Source organism: Micromys minutus (genome assembly GCF_963924665.1).
Source record: "Micromys minutus genome assembly, chromosome: 3".
Taxonomy (NCBI): Eukaryota; Metazoa; Chordata; class Mammalia; order Rodentia; family Muridae; genus Micromys; species Micromys minutus.
Window position 1 is genome coordinate 16,634,800 of NC_137972.1, and position 26,456 is coordinate 16,661,255.

Sequence of the window (26,456 nt, forward strand, 5' to 3'; positions counted from 1 at the left end):
TCCAATTATGTGGTCAATTTTCGAGAAGGTGCCATGGGGTGGTGAGAAGAAGGTGTATTCTTTTACTTTAGGATAGTATGTTCTGTATATATCTATTAATTCTAGTTGGTTCAAAGTCTCTGCTAGTTTTGCAGTGTCCTTGTTCAGTTTCTGATTCCCTGATCTGTCCATTGGTGAGAGTGGGGGAATTAAAGTCTCCCACTATTAGTGTGTGGGATGAAATGTATTTTTTGAACTTTAGTAGAGTTTCTTTTATGAATGTGGGTGATTTTTTATTTGGAGCATATATGTTAAGGATTGAGAGTTCCTCCTAACAGATTTCCCCGGTAATGAGTAAAAAGTGTCCTTCTTTATTTTTTTTGATAACTTTTGGTTTGAAATTTACTTTATTCGATATTAGAATAGCCACTCCAGCTTGCTTCTTGGAGCTGTTTGCTTGGAAGTTTTTTTCCCACCCTTTTACTCTGAGATAGTGTTTGTCTCTGTCTCTGAGATGAGTTTCCTGTATGCAGGAAAAGGCTGTATTTTGTTTATGTATCCAGTCTGATAGTCTATGTCTCTTTATTGGGGAGTTGAGACCATTTATGTTAATAGATATCAAGGAATAATTGTTTCTGTTTCCTGCCATTTTTGCTTTTTTGGGTTGAGTTATGTCTGTGTTTTTTCTTCTTTTAGTTTTCTTGTTTAGGAGTTTTCTTGTTTTTACTAGGCTGTATTTTCCCTCCTTGTATTGGGTTTTCCACCTATATTTCGTTGTAGTGCTGGGTTTGTGGTCAGATAATGTGTGAATTTTGATTTGTCTCGAAATATCTTTGTCTCTCCATCGATGGTGATTGATAGTTTTGCTGGGTATAGCAGCTTGGGCTGGCACTTGTGCTCTCTTAAGGAGTGCATGATGTCTGTCCAGGCTCTTCTAGCTTTCATAGTCTCTGTTGAGAAATCGGGTGTGAGTCGGATTGGTCTGCCTTTATATGTTACCTGATCTTTTTCCCTTTCTGCTTTTAGTATTCTTTCTTTACTTTGGGCACTTGATGTTTTTACTATTATGTGTCTGGAGGTTTTTCTTTTCTGGTCCAACCTATTTCGAGTTCTGAAGGCTTCTTTTATGCTCGTGGTCATCTCATTCTTGAGGGTAGGGAAGTTTTCTTCTATGATTTTGTTGAAGATATTTACTGTGCCTCTTAGTTGATACTCTTCTCCCTCTTCTATTCCTATTATCTTTAGGTTCGGTCTTCTCATTGTGTCTTGTATTTCCTGGACATTTTGGGTTAGGAGCTTTTTGTTTTTTGCATCTTCTCTGGCTGTTTTGTCTATGTTTGCAATGTTGTCTTCTGCCCCCGAGATTCTCTCCTCGATCTCTTGTAATCTGTTGGAAATGCTTGCTTCTGTGACTCCTGATTTCTTTTTTTTGGTGTTCTGACTCTAGGGTTATCTCTTTTAGCGTTTTCTTTATTGTGTCAATTTCTGTTTTAATTTCCCTCTTCCATTCCTTTATTTCTTTGGTTCTGTTTTCGTCTCGTTCTTTGAGTTCTTTGAGTGTTTTTCTTGTTTCTCCTTTAAAAGCTTCTGAATCTTTTTGCTTTTCCTCCCTTTCTTGTTTAAGTAACTCTATCATTGTCTTGAGGCATGATTTCAGGTCTCTGTCTTCTTTTTCTGGAGTGTTTGGAATTCCGATGTTTGCTACTATTGGAGAGCTGCGTTCTGGTGTTGCTATATTGTCTTGGTTTCCTTGGGATATACTCTTTCTCTTTCCTCTTGCCATTTTGTTTTCAGTGATATGTTCTTGCCTTTCCCTTGTATCTGGTCTGTGTCCCTGGCACACTTTCCGTGTGCACTCCACAGAGATCTCTCTACTCCTCGGCAGCCCAGGTTCTGGGTGGCAGCTGGGCCAGGCTTCGCTCTGCGTCCTGAAGTCGCCTCCGGGTGGAAACAGATGTTCCTAAGATCTGTTCCTGGTCACAGATGCTCAGCCTCTCCGAGCCACTTTTCCGGCTGGCAGTTGGGCCAGGCTCTGCTCTGCATCCTGAAGTCGTCTCCGGGTGGGAACAGAAGTTCCTAAGATCTTTTCCTGGTCACTGGATCGGGGAGGACAGGGCATGCCAGGGCAGGGGGTGCCCTTTCCGTGTGCACTCTGCAGAGATCCCTCTGCTCCCCAGCAGCCTAGGTCTCCCACTCTCCTGTTGCTCAGCCTGTACGAGCCGCCTTTCTGGTTGGCAGTTGGGACAGGCTCTGCTCTGCGTCCTGAAGTTTTCTTCAGGTGGGAACAGAAGTTCCTAAGGTCTGTTCCTGGTCACAGTTGCTCAGCCTGTACGAGCCGCCTTTCCAGCTGGCAGTTGGGCCAGGCTCCGCTCTGTGTCCTGAAGTCGTCTCCGGGTGGGAACAGAAGTTCCTAAGATCTGTTCCCGGTCACAGGTGCTCAGCCTCTCCGAGCCACCTTTCCGGCTGCACTTGTGGCTATTATGAAGGGAGTTGATTCCCTAATTCCTTTCTCAACCTGTTTATCATTTGTGTAAGTGAAGGCTCCTGATTTATTTGAGTTGATTTTATATCTGGCCACTTTGATGATATCGCTTATCACCTGAAGAATTTCTCAGGCAGATTTTTTGTGGTTGCTTATATATACACTCCTGTCATCTGCAAATAGTGATACCTTTATTTCTTCTTTGCCATTCTTTATCCCCTTGATTTATTTTTGATGTTTTATTGTTCTAGGTAGCACTTAGTGTACTAAATTGAATAGATATGGGAAGAGTGGGCATCCTTGTTTTTGATTCTTATTTAATTGCTTCAAGTATTGTTCCATTTAATTTGATATTGGCTGTTGGTTTGCAGTAAATTGAATTTATTAAGTTTAGGTATGGGATTTGAATTTCTGATCTCTTCAATACTTTTAACCTAAAGAGATGTTGCATTTTGTCAAATGCTTTTTCTGCATCTTAGGAGATGGATCCTGTGATTTTTTCCTTTGGATTTTCTTTATGTAGTGGATTACGTTGATGGATTTTTGTATATTGAACAAATCTTACATTCCTGGGATGAAGACTACTTGATGATCTTAATACTGGTTTTGATGTGTTCTCGGATTTGGTTAGCAAGAATTGTATTGAGTAATTTTACATCTATATACATTAGCAAGATCGAAATTCTCTTCCTTGGTTGGGTCCTTGTGTTGTTTAGGTATCAGAGTAATTTTGGCTTTATAGAATGAATTAGTTAATGTTTCCTCTGTTTCTATTTTATAAAATATTTTGTGGAATATGGATATCAGGTCTTTTTTGAAGGTCTAGTAGAATTCCGAACTAAATCATCCGGCCCTGGACTTTTTTTTTTTTTTGGTTCGGAGGTTTTTAATGGTTTCTACTATTTCTGTAGGAGTTATGGGTACATGGTATCTGTACATTTCATCTAGATTTTCTAGTTTTGTTGAGTTTTATAGGCCTTTGTAGTAGGATCTGATGATTTTTAAAAAATTTCTTCTGTTTCTGTTGCTATCTCTCCCTTTTCATTTCTGATTTTGTGAATTTGGATGCTGCTTCTGGGCCCTTTAATTAGTTTGCCTAGAGGTTTATCTAGCTTGTTAATTCTCTCAAAGTACCAGTTTTTTGTCTTGCTGATTTTTTGTATTCTCTTTCTTTCTACTTGGTTGATTTCAGCCCCAAGTTTGACTATTTTCTGCCTTTTACTCCTTTTGGATGTTTTCTTCTTTTTGTTCTAGAGTTCTCAGGTGTGCTGTTAAGTAGGTAGTGTAAAATCTCTCCAGTTTCTTTACCAGGGCACTTAGTGCTATGAATTTTCCTCTCAGCACTGCTTCCATTGTGTCCCATAAATTTGGGTAAGATGTGTCAACATTTTCATTAAATTCCACGAATTCTTTAATTTCTTTTGTTATTTCTTCCCTGACCAAATTATCATTGAGTAGACAGTTGTTCAGTTTCTAGGTGTATGTGGTCTTTTTGTTGATTTTGCTGTTATTGAAGACCAGTCTTAGGCCATGGTGGGCTCTTTATGCTATAAATTTTCTATTTAGCACTGCTTTCATAATGTCCCATAAGTTTGGGCATGTTGTGCGCTTATTCTCGTATGCATTTTAGAATTTATTTAATATTTTTATTTATTCTCTGGCTCACTTATCATTGAGTACTGAGTTGTTTACTTTCCATGAATATGTAGGATTTCTGTTGTTTCTATTGTTGAAGTCCAGCTTTAATCCTTGGTGATCTGTAAGATGTGGGGTTATTTCAATACCTTTTTATCTGTTCATGCTTGTGTTGTGATTGATTATATGGTCAATTTTGATAAATGTCCTGTGAGGTGGTGAGAAAAATTTATATACTTTTGTGTTTGGGTGAAATGTTTAATAGATATCTATTTGGTCCATTTGAGTTATAATCTCTGCAGTTTCATTATTTCTCTATTTTGTTTTGGTCTTGATGAAAGTGGGGTGCTGAAATCTCCAATTACTAATGTGTGGCATTAAACGTGTGATTTAAACTTTACTAATATTTATTTCGCAAAATTGTGTGCCCTTGCATTTAGGGCACAGATATTCAGAATTGAGATTTCCTCTTGGTGTATTTTTTGTGTGATAACTATGAAATGTACATCCCTGTTTCATTTCATTGCTTTTGGTTTGAAAGTCCATTTTATTAGACATTAGAAGAGATACCACAACTTTTTTATTGAGTCTGTTTGCTTTAAAAACCCCTTTCCAACACTTCATAATGAGATAATGACTATCTTTGTTATTGAGATGTGTTTCTTGTATACAGCAGAATAAAAAATTCTGTTTACTCATCCATTTTTTTAGTTTGTGTTTCTTTTACTGGGTGAATTGAGTCTATTGATGCTTAGAGATATTAATAATTATATTAATAATCATTGTTTTTTTACTTACAGTTATTTTGATGTTGGTGTTGTGTGTGCGTGTGTATGTGTTTCTCTTCCATTGGTTTTTTAATGCTACAAAACCATCTATTTCTTATGTTTTCTTGAGTGTAGTTAACCTAATTGGGTTGGAGTTTTTCTTCGAGTATCAGTTATAGGGCTGGATTAGTAAAAAGATTGTTTATATTTGTTCTTTTTTTTCTTTCATGGATTATCTTGGTTTTTCCACCTACCATGACTGAACGTTTTGTTCAGTATAGTATTCTGGACTGCCATCTGTGGCTTCTTAGGGTCTTCAAGACCTCTGTCCAGGGCCTTCTAACTTTTAGAGTTTCAGTACAGAAATTAGTTGTAATTCTGATAGATCTGCCGTTATATGTTACTTGGTTTTTTTCTCCCTGATACTTTTAAAATGCTTTATTTTGTTCTGTATATTTAGTGTTTAGATTACTGTGAGACAGGGATTTTCTTTTTTGGTTCAATTTGTTTGCTGTTCTGTGTGATTCTTGTACCTTTATAGGTGTGTCTTTCTCTAGGTTAGGGAATTTTTTTTCTGTGTTATTTTTGAGGATGTTTTCTGTGCCTTTAAACTGGAACTCTTCTTCTATTTCTATTATTTGTAGGTTTGGTCTTTTCATAGTGTTCCAAATTACTTGGGTGTTTTATGTTATGACCTTTTTTGATGTAAGCATTGCATTTTCTTTTACTGATATATTGATTTCTTCTATCATATTTGCTACATCTGAGATTTTCTCTTCTCTCTCCTGTATTCTGTTGATGATGTATACATTGTAGTTTTTATTCTTTTTCCTAGGTTTTCTATATCCAGGAATGACTCCATTTGTGTTTTATTTTTTTTTCTATTTTCATTTTCAAGTCTTACAGTTTTATTCAAATCCTTCATCCATTTGATTGTATTTTGCTGTATTTCTTTATATTTATTTGCTTCTTTTCAGGTCTCTAACTGCTTGTCCAGATTTTACTGTATTTTCATAAGGGATTTATTTGTGTTCTCTTTAAAGTCCTCTATTATATTTATAAGATTGAATTTGAGATCCTCTTCTTACTCTTCAGTTTCATTAGGACAGTCAATATGTATTGCAGGATAGCTGGGTTCTGGTAGTGCCATACTGCCGAGTCTTGTTGATTGTGTTCATATTTTATTCTTTATCTGCTTTCCCCTAATATTAGCTGGATGACTCTGGTGGCATCAGGACTTCTTGGGAAGGTGGGGGATGCCATGCAGCAAGCAATTGAGGTCATGGTACCCAACTCTGCTGGCTATGTTTCGTACAGGCCCCACTCTGCAGGCTGTGTCCTAGGTGGGTCTTACTCTGTAGGCTGTGTTCAAATTGGACTGAACTGGTATAGTGGGTGGATCCAACTGGCATGAAATTGGTGGAGCAGGGTTTCAAGCTTGTAAGTCTTGGGGCCGCCAAAGTTCTCTGCAGTAAGCAGGATGTCAAGGGTCTTGTAGACTGAAGGAAAAATCCAGAGATAGACAGTGGGTCTCAGGGGACCATGTGCAACTCACCTCTGCAGGGTGTCCCAGGCAGTCTTCTTGATTGTACTCTGAAGTGATTTCAGGGATAAATTGACTATGAAGCACAAAAGTAAAGAACTGAGCACCTCAGCAAGTAAAAGGGCAAAGTACACTTACTACTCATTTCAAAAAATGGTGAATATTTTATAGAATTCTATGACCGACAAGGGATAATTTAGCAAGGATTACCGGTCTTTTTCTGATTCTTGTGATGGTCACATTAATGAAGCCTTGAGAAAAAGTGGTGATTCTGAAAATGAAAGACAGAGTTGGAATAAGGGAGTGTTCCTGTTCCCTGCAAGCAAATGAAAACAGAGATGCTAGTGTGATCCATGAAGGTTGGACTAGAAACTCTGTGGCATCAAGTGTGAACCTAAGCTTCAATGAGGATGATTAAGTGCCAGTGAGCATTCCAGGTCATATCACTGAAAAAAGTATGAGCATAGATTTTCTCTCAGGAGGCCAGGCATGGGGGTTAATTATGCTGCAGGACTCAGGTCAGGTAGTGAAACCCAACAAATTTCAGGCCAGCCTGGGCTACACTGTGATATCTCCTTATAGAAAAGCAAAGGTTGGCGATAAGGTTCAGTGATAGACCATGGACATTCCCAGAATCTCACCAAACAAAATAATTATACTGAGATGTTGATACTAAATTAACTATACACATTATAATGCACTCAGTTTGCCACCCTTGGGCAAGTGGGGGTATATACCCTTGAACCCCTCACCTCAGTCAGAAGACTATTCCCTTCAAAAAGACCTTTATGTGTCTCTTAAGGCAAGAGCATTTAATAGAGACCAGAGCACAGCCTCAAGTAGCATATGAATCCCTGTGGGCACTGTGCATTACTTCAGTTCCAGAATTCCACCCTCCACATACTAGCTCTGGGTAACAGGTGCTCATGCAGGCTTTCCAGCCCCTGATGTTTCACAAGCCTCTGATTCTTATAGTTGGGCTGGATGAGAAACCTCATCTGAGTAGAATCGTAAAGGACCTGAGGCTGACATGTTTCACTTTGCATGACAGTCTCCAATTCACTCATGTTTTTCTGAGGGTCTTACACATTTGTGAGAAAGATAGGAGATTATAAAGACCCTTCTGTCTTCATAGTAGCTAGTTTTTTGATAATAGACCCCACATCCTAACACTAAGTAAGCAGCAGGTATGAGTTGCTTTGGAAACACTACTACACAGTTGGTCAAAGTTTGTCAGGATCTCTCTCTCTCTCTCTCTCTCTCTCTCTAAAGGTATGGGTCGGGGGTGTTGTATGTGAGACATGACTTCATTCTTTAAATCCAGCTTTCTTGAAACTCACTGTATAACCCAGGCTGTCCAGGAATTCACTACTTAGTTTACGATTATCTTACACTGGTAGTGATCTGCCTGCTACAGTCTGTGGGGTGCTGGCATTATAGCAATAGAATGTCAAGCCTGACAGGCTTTACTTCACTTTAAAGGCTAAATAGTATTATATTGAGTATATATGCTACATTTTCTTTACTTTTTCTACTGTGATAAACAATGCTGCATAGAGTATGGGTGTGCAGGGGTCTCTGGGCATTCAACAACCTCAATTTCTGAGAGCTGTGACATTTTACTTACTTATAGATGTTTAATAATAAACATATCATTCTGATTCCAGAAAATAGGAAGTTTAACCATTCACTCTCTCTGTTGTAGGCAAAGACGAGGAAGGACATTGGTTCTGTTGTGGCAAAAAATGTTATTATTTCATCATGAGCAATGAAAAGTGGAGTGAATGTAATCAGATCTGCCAGATTGCCACCTTATCTCTTTTGAAGATAGATGATGAGGATGAATTGGTATTGTAGACTCTTACATGCTTTTTTATCCTTAAACTCTCTCTAAATCTTAAATAATGAGATATGAGCCCAGGCAAGTGTCTTTTTTTTTTTAAAAAAAAAATAGAGTCCTTCATGCGTTGTATGTAGTGTTTCTGTAATGTGAGCAAAAACTGTTGAGCAATAATATCCTAGTCAAATCTTTCCTTCTCTCTATTTAAAGTCAGGACACAGCATCAGTTAAGAAGCAATTTGTTACTAAAGAAACAGTTGAGTGTTGGAAATCTCCTCCCTTCCTCATAAATATGTGACAGAGTGCCTCAGGGAAGGATGTCTTTCTGTGATGAAGTTTAACTCTTTGGCTCAGCACAACCTGTGACCAAATATTATGTGTCTCCACAGAGTGACAGATAATTTCCAAGAGGCAGATGCCTAGGGCTTGTTCTTTGGAGTGTGACCACTTGAAATGAATAATTGGATGGCAACAGGGAGAGTAATTGACCACTGAGTCTATTTCCAAATTAAAATGATGTGAGAAACATGCAATTAAATAGTCATGCCTGTTGACTTCTGGTGATTTCATTGAATATATATATATATATATATATATATATATATATATATATATATATATATGCATAAAACATTTATTTTATAATATTCTTTGTATCATAAGCATTTATCTTTAGAAATTAGTATTTAAAAATGTGTCCAAGAAACTGACATTGTCTGATTACATTTATTACTAAGAAAATCTTTATAAATATTAAGATTATATTTTTCTGGAGAAATGCTTGCAGGATCAGTTTGAAATGTTGTCATTTGGAATATGGTAGAAGATTTATATATCAGTTTAAAACACATTAAAAAATTAATTATATATTTTTTATATTTTTTATTATTTAATCTTGTTTTTTACAGTCTAGTCATTATCACCCTCCTGGTCTGCCCTGTGACTGTTCCCATCCCATACCTCTTCACCTGTCTTCAAGAGGATGTCTCTGCTCCCCCTTTACCCCACAAGACTTTCCCAATCCCTGTATCTCAAGTGTTATGTGCATATTCTCTTTCTGAGGCCACACCAGGCATCATTTTAATTTTAACTAATGATATAAAGTTTCATTCAATACAGTAAACATAATTAAATGTAAACCTGTACTGTGATATATATTCTGAAATATAATGTGACATTATGCTACATGAATGTCACATGTAAGACACATTAAATACTTCCAGGTATCTTCTGGTCTCCTCCTTAAGTTCTGTCACTTCTGGACATGAAATATAAAAGGCTTCTTCTCTGCAGAATGGTATTTAATAATAAGTTTCTTGCACAGGAGTTTTAGTGGATTTACTTTAAATACAGGGTGTCACTTATAATGAACACTTAAAACATGCATGTTGTGTTTAGGAAAAATCAATTGAATAATTATTTATATTTTTATTTATTTATATTATATTATTTATATTAATATTTATTTATATTAATAATTATTAATAAGCCAGCATGTAGTGTATAGTTGGGCCCATAAAGCAGGAAGATTGTGAGTTCAAGACAAGCCTTAGCTAAATGGTGAGACATTTTCTAACAAACACAGTACCAAACTATTTAATAAATCAAGTAACATGAGACACCTGAAGCTACCATGTTAAATAACTTGGGGAACTGACACTGGTTTTTTTTTTTTTTTTTTTTGCAACAGAAATGAATTACTTTAGAAAATTTTCTCCTGCAGGATGTGATATCAGAGAACAGATGGAAATGTCTAGGAAGTTCCCTGGTTGTTCTCTTCCCAAACTGATGGAAATTTTATCATAAAATGTGTTGTGTTCTTTACAGAAGTTCCTTAAGTCCCTACTTCAAGGAAACAAATACTGGATTGGATTAACAAAGAAGAAACAGAAATGGCAATGGATTAATGGTGGCCCATCTAATCTGTGAGTTTTCAGAACCTTCACGCTCTACTACTGGTGTAGGAGTTGAGAGGATTGTGTGCAAAGGCTTTCATTGCATTTCAGACAGGGTTTCTCATTTCTAATAAAGGTCAGTGTTTGAGCAAGGAAAAGGAACAGTCTAGAAGCTGCCAGCAAATGATGCAAAACTAAACATAGGACAGGATTCTGTGTTTTCAGATGCACAAGGCCCAAGCAAGTCAAAGGATTAAGAGGATGTGAAGTGACCAGATGACTTTGACAGATTCAATGTGTATGAGTATCTTTACATTCACCAAGTTTGTTTCTGTAGTTATATCCTTTTTAAATTTATAAATATAAGAAAATATTTATCTATACATACATCCACACATATATGTATGCTTTCTCTTTCAAGGTATTATACTGTACAACATCTAAGATTTATGTTCATTTCTGATGTGGTAGAAAAGTGTTCATTGATTTTCTTAATATTTCTTTTCTTGTCATCTTTTTAAAAAGCCTGCTACTTATAGTGATACATGCTTTTAATACTTGTACTTGGGAGAAAACCAGAGAAGCAGAGGTAGGTGGATCTTTGAGTTCAAGGCTAGCCTGGTCTGCTGAGTAACTTCCAAGACAGCCAGGGTTTCAGAGAGAAACCTTGTCTTGAAAAATCACCACCACCACCAAAATGTAATATAAAATAAAGAAAATAAATCTCACAATACATAAAATGGAATTTGATCATATTCATTCTCTTTGTGCCCTATGAAACTTCACCTTCATGTGATTGAACATTTTCCATTCTAACCAGTTCTACTTATTTAACTGTAAATAGGTGCATGGTCGTAGACCTTCCACTGAAACAAGGAAACCCACCAGTGGCCACACCATCAATAAAGAATTGAATCTCCCTTTTCTGGAAGTTGTCACCTAACAATTGTAATTCTTTAAGGGCAGAGGGCCTTCCACCTCTATACAGGATTTGGGATACAATTCTCACTTGGGTAACCACAGTTATCTGCAATTTTTAAGTGGTAGGATAAACTTTTTATGTCCAGAAGCCAGCAAGCATTTCTCAAAGCTTTCCATTTCTCTGGCTCCTACTTTATTCTACTTCTTCTTTTCTGATGTTCCCCCAGTCTTACAGAGTGCGCTTGGGGAACAGGGTTTGTAAAGTTTTCCTTTGAAGCGCTGAGTTCATATTCTCCTCTTACCAGCACTTTGACTAGTTCTATAGCTCTCTGTACTGCTCACTTCATGAAGATGCTTCTCTGACTAAGGCTGAGAGGAGCCCAGGTTTATCCCATCAATACAGTATGAAGAATGCACTTTGATCCCTGATCACTTAGAAACGTTACGGTAGCAGGTTCCATAGTAAAGCTTGAGACCTCCCTAGCCATATACTTTGGATTTCTACTCCCACACCAAACATGACATTTCTTATGTGGTAGAGGCCTAGCTAACCTGTAACAATGGTAAAACTGGACACATCCCTAAGCTGGCAATCAGGGTCCAGTGCTGGGTAGGACCGTTTATATCTTTTCTCCCCAGCAGAATGTAAAGACCTTCTGACTTTTTGAAAGCTAGTCCAGGGCAAAATGATTTCTGATTAGTGTGTGATGAATTTCTCTACATCCTTATATCCATGTGTGTAGTGTCTTCAAAAGTAGGTTGTTACCATATAATTGTAGTTGGTAATAAGATGGGGAGGCTAATGTCAAAACCTAAGATGTTCTAGAGGTCTCTATGATCTGCAGTTGAATAATTCTTCTGACTGTATCTTCTAATTATACTTTGCATTTCATTTAATAAGTTATACTTTCTGTGGTTCTAACTTTTTTCAAAGTTATATTTTTATTTTTAGTATCTTTTATAGACTATATTTCAATCAGGTTTCCCATTCCTTAAGTCATCACAGACTGTCCATATTTCTTTATTCACCAAACTTTATGTTCTTTAAACTCTCTCTTACAATTAAAAACAAAAAACCTGAAAATCAAATCAAATAAAATAAACAAACAAACAAAGTCAATACAAAAAAATACTGAAAACAAACACCTCCAAACCCCCTACTCCCACAAACACAGAGTGTCTTGTTTTTGTCAACTTTGCTGTTACTATCTAATGGGTTTCAACAAGGTCCTTCCATACATCCTTAGTTTTGGTTAATCTACTCTTTTTTTTTCTTTTACATTCTTCATCCTCCAGGATTCATTTACATTTGATTCTTAACATTCAAATTCCCTTGTCTACTTATATACCACACATCTGATATTTTAAGAAATACTAAATATTAAAATATCTCCCTAGGAATTCTGGTTTTGTCCTTAAATAAAATTGATATCTGGTTATAAATTTGACACCATAGAATTTAAAACTCTTGTTTTTTGCCTGTTGTTGTTTTGAGTTTGGGATTTATATCATCCAGGCAGCACTCCTGATCCTTATGTCTTCAAGGCTTAGGATTACAGGCAGCTGTTCTTTTTCTCTTGAAAGATACTGACTTAGTCAGGGTTAGTATTCCTGCACAAACATCATAACGAAGAAGCAAGTTGAGGAGGAAACAGTTTATTCAGCTTACACTGTTCACATTACTGTTCATCACCAAAGGAATTCAGGACTGGAATTCAAGCAGGTCAAGAAGTAGGAGCCAGAGTAACAGAACACTTTATAAGTTGTATTAATATGAAGAAACCATATAGATTAATAGCATAATTAATTTTGTTTCTCTAAATTTAAGGATCATTTCATCTAGGCTAGCTTTACTCCACCTGCATGTATACCCAAGCTTTAGGATTTCTGATGTTTCCCAATGTGATTGGTCACAGAGTTAAGTTTGTTTGTAGCCTGATATTGAAATAGGCATTTAGTATGAAATGCCAGGGATGGAGATAATGCCTACATCCAGGTCAAGAGTTATTTGTGGATATTGACTATGCTTTAGAACTGTTCCTTGCTGATGGTGTGCTTGCTAGGGCAAGAACTGAGTCTTTTGCAAGGATGTCCAGAAGTCAGAAGGTTTTTGTTACTACCACAAGCATTTTCTTGGGGCATGTATGTTGGAATTCTCTCCCTTTTCCCTTTCAGGGTATCAAAATGCCAGACTTTTGGATGGGTGTCCTTCTCTAAAAATATTAACCTTACAGCTATTTTAGGTGAAGGCCTTCTCTGATATTAAATGAAACATCTATCTTAAATGATTTTCCCCCTTTCAAATTGGATATTTTATGTATTTACCTTTCATATGTTGTCCCTTCTCTGGGTTTCTATCCCTCCCATTCAATACCCCTTCACAATAAAAGTATTTGAAAAATCAGAAATCCAATATACAGAAAACCAGTATGTAACATCAAACTAAATGGAGAGAAACTTGAAACAATTCTGCTAAAATCAAGAACTAGACAATGTTCCCCACTCTCTATCTACCTATTCAGTATAGTACTGGAAGTCTTAGTCAGAGCATTTAGACAAAAAAAGGAGGCCAAAGGGATACAAGTTGGAAAGGAAAAAATCAAAATATTACCTTTGCCGATGATATGATAGTATAGGTAAGTGATCCCAAAATTCCACCAGAGAACTCCTAAACCTGATAAACAAGTTCTGCAAAGTGGGTGGATATAAAATTAACTCAAACAGATCAGTAGCCTTCTTCTACTCAAAGTATAAACAGGCTGAGAAAGAAGTTAGAGAAACAACACCCTTCACAATAGTCACAAATAATATAAAATACCTTGGTATGCAGTCAGAATGACTAAGATAAAAAATTCAGATGAGAGCAGATGCTGGTGAGGATGCGAAGAAAAAGGAACACTCCTCTACTCTTGGTGGGGTTGTAAACTGGTACAACCACTCTGGGAATCAGTCTGTCAGTTCCTTAGAAAATTGGCCATAGTCCTACCTGAAGACCTGGATATTCCACTTCTGGGCATATACCCCAGAGACGCTCCAACATACAATAAAGACACATGTACTACAATGTTCATAGCAGCCCTATTTTTAATAGCCAGAAGCAGGATAGAACCCAGATGTCCTTTAGTAGATGAATGGATACAAAACTTGTGGTATATTTACACAATTACCATGGTGAGAGAACTGAGTTCTGATAATACCAAGTAGCCTTGGTTTCTGTTGCTTAGGTTCTGTGTTTTATTCTCACCATCTGGTTATCTCTGGAGGTAGTTGGTCTTGTGTGTTCCTGGAGCTTATCCTTCCTGTGGGCCTATGAGCCTGTGATCTTAGGAATTAGAGCACTTTTTGGAGACCAACTCTCTGGACAGGGTTTGTGTAACAGTCTTAGCTCTGAGCACAGATGGAGAATGAAAAGATCCTGTCTCAGGCTACTCAATGTTTCCATGACCCATTGTGCTCTTTGTGGGTCACTCTTTGGACAATTATTGGAGTGAAAGTGGTGGTCTCACTTGTGGACATAGGAGTTGGAGAAATCATGAGATATCAGCTTTCTCTGCACATGATTTTGTGTATGGAGGGCTGTGGGACAGTCTTAGCTCTGGGCATATATGGAGATCAGAAGCCTCTTAGATAATCTTATCTTTTTAACATACATTTATTTTGGGAGGGTTTACATATATTAAGGGTGAACCAGGGTTATATATGGACTTTAAATAGTGGGAAGGAGTTCTGAGTGTATATGAATATTATCAGATATAAAATATATATTCTGTGAAGGACTCATTTTTATGGAGGGACATTCCAGGAATCTCAGGTACTTTCTGGGTGAATTATTATCAGGGGAGGAGGAAGTTTATGAGGCTACCACAGAGTATACAACCTTCCCCAGGTAGAGATTGTGAGGAGTCAATCTCCAAACATGATAAGAGATGGGAAAGGCCTGCTGATAAAATGAATTGTCCATTTTGTTTGAAGTTCAGATGAACTGGCTTCCACTTTAATTAGGAAGGTTTCTCAAAATTGTTTTCAGTGGGAAGGTGCAGAAGCTTGTACATCTATGACAATGGTAGCTTCTAATGAACCTAATGAACATCTGTAAGCCAAATTTGTGTTTGGGTTTCATGGGTGGTTTGATGTTTCCTTATCTTTCACCTGGGAGTCCTGCCTGTCTATATGTGGTAGCCATTTCATGATTCATATCTTTATTTTAGATGATTTTTCACAAGAAAGAAATTTTAGTATAAGTGTACCATCCTGCAGAGATTACAAAATGTTAAATACAGGAAAGTCAGTTGATAACATTGTTTCAGTGAAGATTCATAAGCTTTGGTTAAGGATGGGGAAGGAAATCAACTAAAATAGTAGTATCAACCTCTGATGTGGCTTTACTCCCTCTTTAATTTTCTCTTAAAATACAGGCACAACATAGAAAATATCTTCTTTTTATTGGTCATTATTGTAAAAATACCACAGGGAAACATACTTTAAAATCATCTCTTAGTGATACTGAAACTCTGATTAACGTGAGGATTAGAAATCAACAATGGGGAATGGATAAGAAGTTGAGTTGTGATCAAATTTCTATATTTATTAATATATTTTTTTGTGTGAAGGTATGCATGTGTGGGCACATGTCACAGATGTGTATGAGAGGAAAGTTAAAGGAGTCACTTCTCTTGTTCTATTCTCTAGTATCTGGGCTCTGATCTCAGGTTGTCAGACTTGTGAAAAATCTGTACTCACTGAGCCATGTAGTTATGAGTTTAGATAAAATGAAAAACTTTTAGCGATACACTTACTAGGTTCATATTCATATTTTAGTCAATAAACTTTAATTTAAAAATAATGGTCTAAATTGGTATAAGTTTCAAATGTAAATCACTGACAATTATTTTTGTTTGTTTGTTTTTCAGTGATTTGGGCAGAATGAACTTCTACAAAGAAAGTTGTGCATGTCTAAGTTCATTTCAGATAGAAGCTCATGACTGTAATAGATTATTTGGCTGTATCTGTGAACAGAGACTGAGTAAATTCCATGATCTAGTGAGCTGTGTCACGGAAAGGTAAAAATGTAATATGGTCATTTTTGCTTCCTGTGAAGATTGGTGACCACTTACAGGCTGAATCATTTATCCACAGAACTCAACATGCAGAGTGATGACATTGAAAGTGAAGATATGTTCTGACATCTGACTTAACAGAACAGAAGCCATCATCCATTTTGGTAAACAGAGAAGCTTGTGTCTGGAGAATATAAACCTTTTTTTCTAAGCCTCGAAGAATCACTCATTGCTTCCTGAATTATACACAGAATCAAATACAGAACTCAGATAATCACACACATTCTTCATCATCACTAGGATAATCCATTGCTCTGACATCACATTTAAGACCTAGGATGCAGATACTTTTCGGTTAGTTGGTTGGCAACTTTTTGTTGTTTTTGGAGATAGAAGAATTAACCTGAAAATGCTTTTATTTGCTGTAACATATAATTTTCGAATTGATAAATAGTTTCCAGGGTAGTTCAATGAACCCATACAACCTTTCATAGTTTGTGTATTTTCATTCTCTCTCTCTCTCTCTCTCTCTCTCTCTCTCTCTCTCTCTATTCCTCCCTCATCCCCTTCCCCTCCCCATCTCCCTCTCCTTATCCCTCTCTCTTCCCTCCTCTCTGTGTGTTTGTGTGTGTTTCTCTCTCTCTCTCTCTCTCTCTCTCTCTCTCTCTCTGCCTGATCAAACTGATGTATTTGGTGATAAATGGAAACCCCATAGTTGCAGTAATATTTACTGAGGCCAGCTGGATACAATGGTTTAGACTTAGAATTTTATAGGTACATAAGTTTGAAGGCTATCTAAGATACATAGTATGTATCTTAGAATTCATAATTGATCTGGTGGAGATAATGGGGTGTTTCTCTTTGTCTCCATGGAGGCATTTAAGTGTGGAGTGACATAGCTTTCACTTTACACTTCTAGTACCGGTACAGTGAAATTCACATTGTTTGTCAGTCTTTGTTGACTATTCCACTTATACTCACTCTCTTAAAATCTTTTTAAAGATGCACCATGAGATTTTAGTGAATCTATAGCACGATAGTATCCATATCCTTATTAAACTGTGAAAACTCATGGCTATGGTTTTACTTATCATTTGCTAAGGTTTTCACTTCTCTCAGTATCTTGTGATATATTTTATACATCTTTTTATTTTCTATGATGATTTATTATTTACTTTTGTCTACATGTTCCTTTTTCATAAATATATATACTTCTGTGTCTAAGAAAATTTAAGAAGGGCTGTCTAATTTATAATAGGTGAGTACAGAGGTTGAGTCAAGTCTTCAGTGAATGTTATTTTGTGACAGAGGAACAATCATTCATGTCAAGGATCACGGCCTCTGGCCCGTGGAGTGACAGAGCCTCCCACAGGTGAAGCTCAGAAGGATTGCAAAGCACACCTAATATCAGACTGTGAATGATGTCAGTTTGTGCAGAACATGTCCATTGCATCATTCTTCTCCCAAGATTTTTATGGCCCGAAGACTCTTCGCATATATATATTGCACCGCTTAAAATAAATTAAATTTACTTCTTGTTTGCCTGTATATGATAGATTTGCCTACTGCTCAGTTGCATGAAATAAGTGCCTCACTGTTCAAATCTCTCTAATAAGTACACCATGCTTTCATATGCTGCATATTCTTAGAGAACCCACAGAACCTGATCACAGCTTTTCTGTGTCAATGTGTCAATCATTTCTCTATTTACTCACTGCTCCAGTAGGTCGATTCCTGGAGCATGTAGAGTACAGGTGTAGAACTATATTGATTCTGATGTGCTCATGGGTAAGGGTACAACAGAGAACAATAATAACCCCCTTCCCCAAACTTTGTCAATCGCCAACAGTTTTCAGGGAGAGATATAGTCTCATGAATTTTTCTACACTCAAGACTGACTGTTGACAGATTGAAACTTCTGCTGCCCCAGTATGACAACTGTAATTTAAGGGAGGTACTCCATGATGTCTGTCTCAGAAACCACAGCCCATTAAAGAAAAATCCCAGTGGCAGATATCAGATACTTCTCTATGATCTGTTCATTAAGAAGACCTCACAAAGTAAACTTGCTTCTCAGTTCAACAAACTTTTCCAAACTGCACTGAATATTTGCATTACTATTTTGTTTACCATATCTATGTTATAAGATGATATTGCTGAATACCTAAGTTGCATAAAATAATAAAATCAAATTGGAACACACCTGGAAATTTTCTTGCTGCTGGATAGCATATACAGAAATATAAGGTGACATATAGGCTAAGGGGAGAGAAAAGCCACCAGCATACTTATGTATCTGTAAGCTTTATATCTAGAAAAGCAGCCTGCCAGGCAAGCTATGTCCATGGGTACAATAGTGTTCTGACTACCATGAAGGTAAACAATTACTTTCTGATGAGCTTGAGCCCATTATACAGAGTAGGTTTATATCTAGTACTATGAATCTGATGAAATCCAATGAATGGAAAGGTTATATATTGAAGTGGGGACTAGATTTCATTGTTTAGATCAATTGCCAGAACATTAAACTGGCTTTTCCATATTTATACTGATAAAATGTATTCTTCCTATTTTCTTCCTTTTTTAAAAATTAATCATTCCATTCATTTATATCTCAAATGATATCCCACTTCCTGATTACCTCCCCCATCAACCCCCATTTCATGATATTCCACTTCTGGGTTACTCTGCCACCAGTCCTCCATCCCACATAAGCTCTCCCTCCCATTTGCCTGTATGAGAGTGCTCCCACACCCAACCCACTCTCCCAACCCACCACTCTAGCATTCCTATACTCTGATGCATCAAGCCTCCCTGGGAACCAAGAGCCTCCCCTTCCATTGCTGTCAGGCAAGGCCATTTCCTACTACATATGTATCTGGAGCCATGGTTCCCTCCAGGTACTCTTTTTGGTCAATGGTCTAGACTCTAGAAAACTATGAGGTCATGCCAGATAATGTTCTAATGGGGATGTATTCCCCTCAAATATTTCAGTCCTTTTGCCAGCTCCCCCACCAGGTTCCCTGAGCTCCATCTAATATTTGGCTCCAAGCATTTATACCTGCATTGGTCAGTTGCTGGCCAGGCTTCCTCAGGAACCTGTACACTAGGTTCCTGTCAGCAAGCACCTCTTGATCACTGAGAATGTGTTGGGTTTGGTGTCTGAAGATATGATGAATCCCCAGGTGGCGCACTCCCTGTTTGGCTCTTCTGTCTTTGTTCCATTATTTTTGTCCCTATTCTTCCTTTGGACAGGGATATATCTGGGTCAAAACTTTAAGATGAGTGTGTGTCCCCATCCTTTGACTGGGAGCCATGCCTCTATGCTGGATGAGGTCTCTATGGGATGTATCTTCCCCTTCTTTGAGATTTTTGGCTAAAGCCAACCCTGCTGGGTCCTGATAGTATCAAGTCTCCTTGGTGTCTGGGACCCTCTGGTGGCTATCCCCAGTTCCTCATCCCCCTGCGACTTACTTTTATTTAATTTCCTGACCCTCTGTAATGTCTTTCATCTTCTCCAGATCCCTGTGCTGCCACACATTTTTTCGCCTCCTGCTACTTTTTCCCACCACAATTCTCCTTTTCCTCCACTTCCCACAATCATTCTCTTTCCTCCTCAGTGCAGGTCTGAAGCATCCACTTCTTGGTCATCCTTCTTTTTATGCTCCGCATGTTCTGTTGGTTATACTGTGGGCATTGTGGGCTTTTGAGCTAATATCCACTTAGTGAGTACATACCATGTGTGTTTTTTCATTTCTGGGTTACCTCACTTAAGATATTTTCTAGTTCCATCAATTTGCCTGCGAATTTCACGAAGGTATTGTTTTCAATTGCTGTATAGCGCTGCATTTTGTAAATTCAATCACATTTTCTGTATCCATTCTACTGTTGAGGGACATCTGGGTTCTTTCTAGCTTCTGGCTAGAAATAAATAAAGCTACTATGAATATAGTGGAGCATATGTCCTTGTTATAGGTTGGAGCATCTTTTGGGGATATGCCTACGAGTGGTATACCTGGGTCCCCAGGTAGTCCTATGTCCAGTTTTCTGAGGAACAGCCAGACTGATTTCCAGAGTGGTTGTAACAGCTTGCAATCTCACCAACAATGGAGGACTGCTTCATTTCTTTACATTCTTGACAGCATCTGATATCACCTAGGTTTTGATTTTAGCCATTCTCACTTGTATGAGGTTGAATCTCTGGGGCATTTTATTTGCATTTTTTTCTGCTGACTAAGGATGTTGAACATTTCTTTAGGTGCTTCTCAGCCATTCAGTATCGTCACTTGAGAATTCTCTGTTTAGCTCTGTGCCACATTTTCAATAGGGTTTTTTGATCCTCTTTAGTCTAACTTCTTGACTTCTAATATTGAATATTAGCCCTCAATCAGATGTAGGATTAGTAAAGGTCTTCTTCCAATCTGTTAGTTGCCATTTTGTCCTAATTGAGAGTGTCCTTTGCCTTACAGAATCTTAACAATTTTATAAGTTCCTATTTGTCCATTCTTGATCTTAGAGAATAAGCGATTTTTGTTCCGTTCAGGAAAATTTCCCTGCTTCCATGTGTTTCAGGATTTTCCCCACTTACTCTTCTATTAGTTTCAGTGTATCTGGTTTTATGTGGAGGTCCTTGATCCACTTGGATTTGAGCTTTGTACAGGAGATGAGAATGGACCAATTTGTATTGGTGTATGTGGTCGATTTTTGAGAAGGTACATTAAGTTGCTTAGAAGAAGGTATATTCTTTTGTTTTGGGGTGAAATAGTCTGTAGATATCAGTTAAATTCTTCTGATTGATAACCTTTTTTTTTTAGTTTTACTGTGTCTCTGTTATGTTTTTGTTTCCATGAAATGTTGTTTTGGAGGAGTGGGTTGTTGAAATCTCATACTATTATTGTGTGAGGTTCAATTTGTTCTTTGAGCTTTAGTAATGTTTCTTTCACAAATGTTGTTACCCTTGCATTTGGGACATAGATGTTCAGAATTGAGAGTTCATCTTCATCCTTTGATGATTATGTGTGTCCTTATCCATGTTTTTAATAGCTTTTTGTTGAAAATCTATTATGTTGGATATTAGAATGGCTTTTCCAGGTTGTTTCTTGGGACTCTTTGCTTGGATAATTTTCCCATCATTTTATTTGAGGGAATATCTATCTATTACTCTGAGGGTGTGTTTTCTTTCTTTTTTAATTGAAAAACTTAATTTAAAAAAAAACAAAGATAAATGTACAGATTTTAAGCATTTTTGCATAAAAGTATACGCATACATTTTTGTCAGTGCTTGATTTTTTTAAAGGTTTTATAGTGTGCATTATGATCTTACTAGTTACAATGAGCATAAAGTAAATGTAAAACAAGATGTAACCTGGAATTAGTCAAAGTTTTCTTGGTGTGTAAAGATCAAAAATAATGGGTTTTTTTTGATGCAAAAGCTAGAGGTTTATTTGTCCTGGGGTGCACTGGGGTGGTCTACATCCAGAAGAGAGGTGACCTTTATACCCTTTTCTGTCACTGACTTATAGTAACATATATTCTGGAGTCCATGAGGAAGCTGGGCACTTCCTTGACAGGGCTAGAGGTGAGTTTTAGGCAGAATGCCTCTTCACAGATATTCTTGACCTTGAGTGTACACAATGAGTACCACCTGAAAAGTTTTTAAAACTCTCACAATCCCCAGATCACCTGCCAGATGCCAGGAGTGAACCAAGAACCATGGATCCTGAAGCCCCACAAGAATTGTGAGGAGTATACATTGTGAATCTATCAATAAAGCCATGCAATGACTTGGGGGCCGCCTGTGCTTTGAAGACTGTACACATTATGAATCCATTATCACAACCATGTAACCTCTCAGGACAAGTCACTCTATAGGAATATGTTGGGATTAGAGTGCAGACTGTGTACAAGAGAAGCTTAATGTAGAGTGTAGAAGTGTTGATAGTGCAATGCGATGATGCTAGAAGCTTTGTAAAAGCTTAGGTACCTCTCTGTATTGACTGAGTCTGAATCCTGCTCATGTGTACATGATACTTCAGTAAGGAAATGGCTATTCTGGGCATAGCTGGTGAAGGTCTTGTTGCCAAACATGACAACTGGAACTCCTTTGCTGGAAACATATAATGAAAGAAAAGAACTGAGTCATACAATTTGTCCCCTGACCTCTACACACACATTCTTCTACCTTTCCACCCTTTCCACATTAAATAAATAAATGGTCTTATTGTTTTTTTTATTTGCACATTTATAATTTAATGATAGTAATTTGCATAATAGAAGCATCAATGCTTTGCAAAATAATTGCCTTAAATGACATGCATATCTGACATATTTTTTTCTCATTTTTTTAAAAAAATTTTTGAACAACTTTATTTTAAAAAAAAGATAAATGTACAAATTTTAAGGATTTTTGCATAAAAGTATACGAATACATTTTTGTCAATGTTTGGCTTTTTTTTCAAAGGTTTGATAGTGTGCATTGAGGTCTTACTAGTCACAATGAGCATAAAGTACATGTAAAACAGGATGTAACCCAGAATTAGTCGACATTTTCTTGGTGTGTAAGGATTGAGCATAATGATTTTTTTCTTTTCTTTCTTTCTTTCTTTCTTTTTTTTTTTTCTTGAGCTTCACACAGTCTGTGAGTTGTTTCTGGAGTGTTCAGAGCTTTCTGGGGTTAGTATCCCATTATCAGTGACTGCATATTATGTATGTTCTTTTGTGACTGGGTTATCTCACTCAGGATGATATTCTCTAGATGCATTCATTTTCTTAAGAATTTCATTAAGTCATTGTTTCTGATAGCTGAGTAGTACTCCATTGTGTAAATGTACCACAATTTTTGTATCCATTCATCTTCTGAAGGACATCTGTGTTCTTTCCAGCTTCTGGATATTATAAATAGAGCTGCTATGAACATTGTGGTGCATATATCTTTGTTGTGTACTAAAGTGTCTCTGGGGTATATGCCCAGAAGTGGAATAGCTGGGTCTTCAGGTAGTACTATGTCCAATTTTCTGAGGTATCGCCAGACAGATTTCCAGAGTGGTTGTATTTGTTTGCAACCCCACCAACAGTGGAGAAGTGTTCCTCTTTCTCCGCAACCTTGCCAGCATCTGTTGTCATCTGAGTTTTGGATCTTGGCCAATCTGACTGGTGTGAGGTGGAATCTCAGGGTTGTTTTGATTTGCATTTCCCTGATGGCTAAGGATGTCTAGCACATCCTTAGATGCTCCTCAGCCATTCAATGTTTCTCAATTAAGAACGTTTTGTTTAGCTCTGTACCCCATTTTTTAATAGGGCTGTTTGATTCTCTGGTGTCTAGCTTTTTGAGTTTTTTGTATACCTTGGATATTAGGCCTCTATCTGATGTGGAGTTGGTAAAGATCTTTTCCCATTCTGTTGGCTGCCGTTTTGTTTTCTTGACAATATCCTTAGCCTTTCAGAAACTTTTCAATCTCATTAAGTCCCATTTGTTAATCTTTGACCTTAGAGCTTGAGCCAGTGGTGTTTTGTTCAGAAAAATTTCTCCTGTGCCTATGTGTTCTAAGGTATTCCCTACTTTCTCATCTAATAGTTTCAGTGTATCTGGTTTAATGTGGAGATCTTTGATCCACTTACACTTGAGCTTTGTACAAGGAGATAAGAAAGGGTCTATTTTCATTCTTTTGCATGCTGAGTGCCAGTTGAACCAGCACCATTTGTTGAATAGGCTGTCCTTTTTCCATTGAATGTTTACAGCTCCTTTTAAAAAATCAGGTGACCATATACATGAGGGCTCATTTCTGGATCTTCTATTTTATTCCATTGATCTACATGCCTATTTCTGTACCAGTACCATGCAGTTTTCAGCACAATTGCCTTGTAATATAGCTTGAGGTCAGGGATAGTGATTCCCGCAGATGTTTTTTTGTTGTTGAGGATGGATTTCGCTTTTCTAGGTGTTTTGTTATTTCAGATGAAATTGCACATAGCTCTTTCCAACTCTATGAAGAACTGGGTTGGAATTTTGATGGTGATTGCTTTGAATCTGTAGATTGCTTTTGGTAAAATGGCCATTTTTACACTGTTGATCCTTCCAATCCATGAGCATGGGAGATTGTTCTATTTTCTGTGATCTTCCTCGATTTTCTTCTTTAGAGGTTTGGAGTTCTTGTCATTCAGGTTCTTCACTTGCTTGGTTAGAGTCACACCAAGAAATTTCATATTTTTTTGTGAGTATTGTGAAGGGTATCATTTCCCTAATTTCTTCATGTTTATCCTTTGAGTATAGAAAGGCTACTGATTTGTTTGAGTTAATTTTATATCCAGCCACTTTGCTGAACTTGTTTATCAGCTGTAGAAAACTCTGGTGGAATTTTTGGGTTCAGTTAAGTATACAATCATGCCATCTGCAAATAGTGGTGTTTTTACTTCTTCCTTTCCAATTTGTTTCTCTTTGATTTCCTTTTACTGTCTAATTGCTCCAGCTAGGACTTCCAGTATTATGTTGAATAGGTAGGGGGACAGTGGGCAGCCTTGTCTACTCTTTTGTATACCTATTATTCTCAAGTTTGATATTTTCATCAGGTCTTGGATTTTCTGAATGTTCTAAGGTTGCAGACTTTTGCATTTGTTAAAAAATTTTCTTGAGTCTTGTGTCAATGTGTTTTATTCTGTGTTCTGCCACCGAGATTCTCTCTTTTATCTCTTGTATTCTGTGAATGATGCTTGCTTCTGTGACCTCTGTTCTCTTTTTTAGGTTTCCCACCTCTGTGGATGTCTCCCTTTGAGTTTTCTTAATTATTCTATTTCCATTTTCATGTTTTGAATGATTTTGTACAATTTCTTCATCTGTTTTGTTGTATTCTCTTGTATTTCTTTAAGGATTTTATGTTTTTCCTCCATGAGGACTTCTGCCTGTTTATTTGTGTTTTCCTGTATTTCGTTAAGGGAGTTATTTATGTCCCTCTTAAAGTCTTTGGTCATCTCATGAAATTGCAATGTAGTTATGAATCTGTCTTCATAAGTGTGTTCAGGTAAGAACTTGCTCTGTTGAGAGAATTGGGATCTGATGTTGCCAAGTCAAATTAGTTTCTATTGTTAATGTTCTTAAGCTTGCCTCTTGGCATCTGGTTATCTCTGGTGTTATCTGCCCTCCTTGTCTTTGTCAGGAGCCTGTCATGCTTGTGATCCTGTGATTCTGGATGTTTCAGAATGCCTGGGAAATCGAGCTGTAACTGGGAAATCGGGGTGTGGGCTGATTTGGATTGGTTCCAACACCAGAGCTCTGGTCCATGGTACAGGTGAAAACTGGAAGGCATGTGGGTCTCTGGTTGAGTGGAGAATTGGTTTTCCTGGGTCTCAGCAGTCCTGGTATACTGTGGTAATATTATAAAGTGGCTATTTTTATTGGCCTCCAAGGTCTCACTCTAGAGACACCACTCTCTAGAGGAGCTGAGCCCACACCATGATGTCCCCACACCACTTGGTGCTCCAGGCCACCTCCAAGAACTCAGGTATGGTTCACTTCACCTCCCATGCTACTTGTGTCTTGGGTGGATACAACTATCCTGGCATGCTTCTTTCCTCCACTGCCCGGTGCAAACATGTCTCCACAGCCCAGTAGCTTATGAAACAAGTTTATATGTCAAATTTTCAATCTACAAACTCTCTACATAATAAGCGTACAACCAATGGACAAAGATATAAACTGCCAATCTATATGAAATAAACAGACCCATAAAAATCTTAGAAATAATAATATTTTTTATTAAGCCTGAAATATGCCATGAGAAACACACCCATCTGCCTCCATCTACTCTAGAATCTCACCCTCTCTCAATTTCTACTTCTTACCTCCTCTTTCATTCCTCCAGCCTCTTCCCTCACCTACCTCTGCCCTGTCCAATCATATGTTGCCTTAACATAAACCTACGCTGGTAAGCCTGCATTTTTTTTTCTTTTTTGAGTATTAAAAGAGTTTTTTATTTGAAGGAATCATATTAGTTTATGTTACACTTTTTCTACTTTCCTGATTGGAGTATGTGTGTTAATAAAAATGAAATTATTAATTATTGAAAAATGGTATAAAATTTTTATTTAACTCACTCTGGTCATACTTATTCCACTTTTCTCTGATGTCTGACTTCTCCATTAACCCTTTGTCTGTGAATTTCTTATCACACTTTCAATTATTTTTTGTGGTTTTGTTTTATTCTAGTTTTTCTCAAAGCCACTCTTTTAATCTGAAGCAATCACTGTTGTTCTTAATTTGCAGGGAAGGCAGGCACAAGATAAGGCAAGGATAGTGATTGGGCAGTGAAAAAGTAGGGACAGTTTTGGAAAGGGGGAAAGCAGGA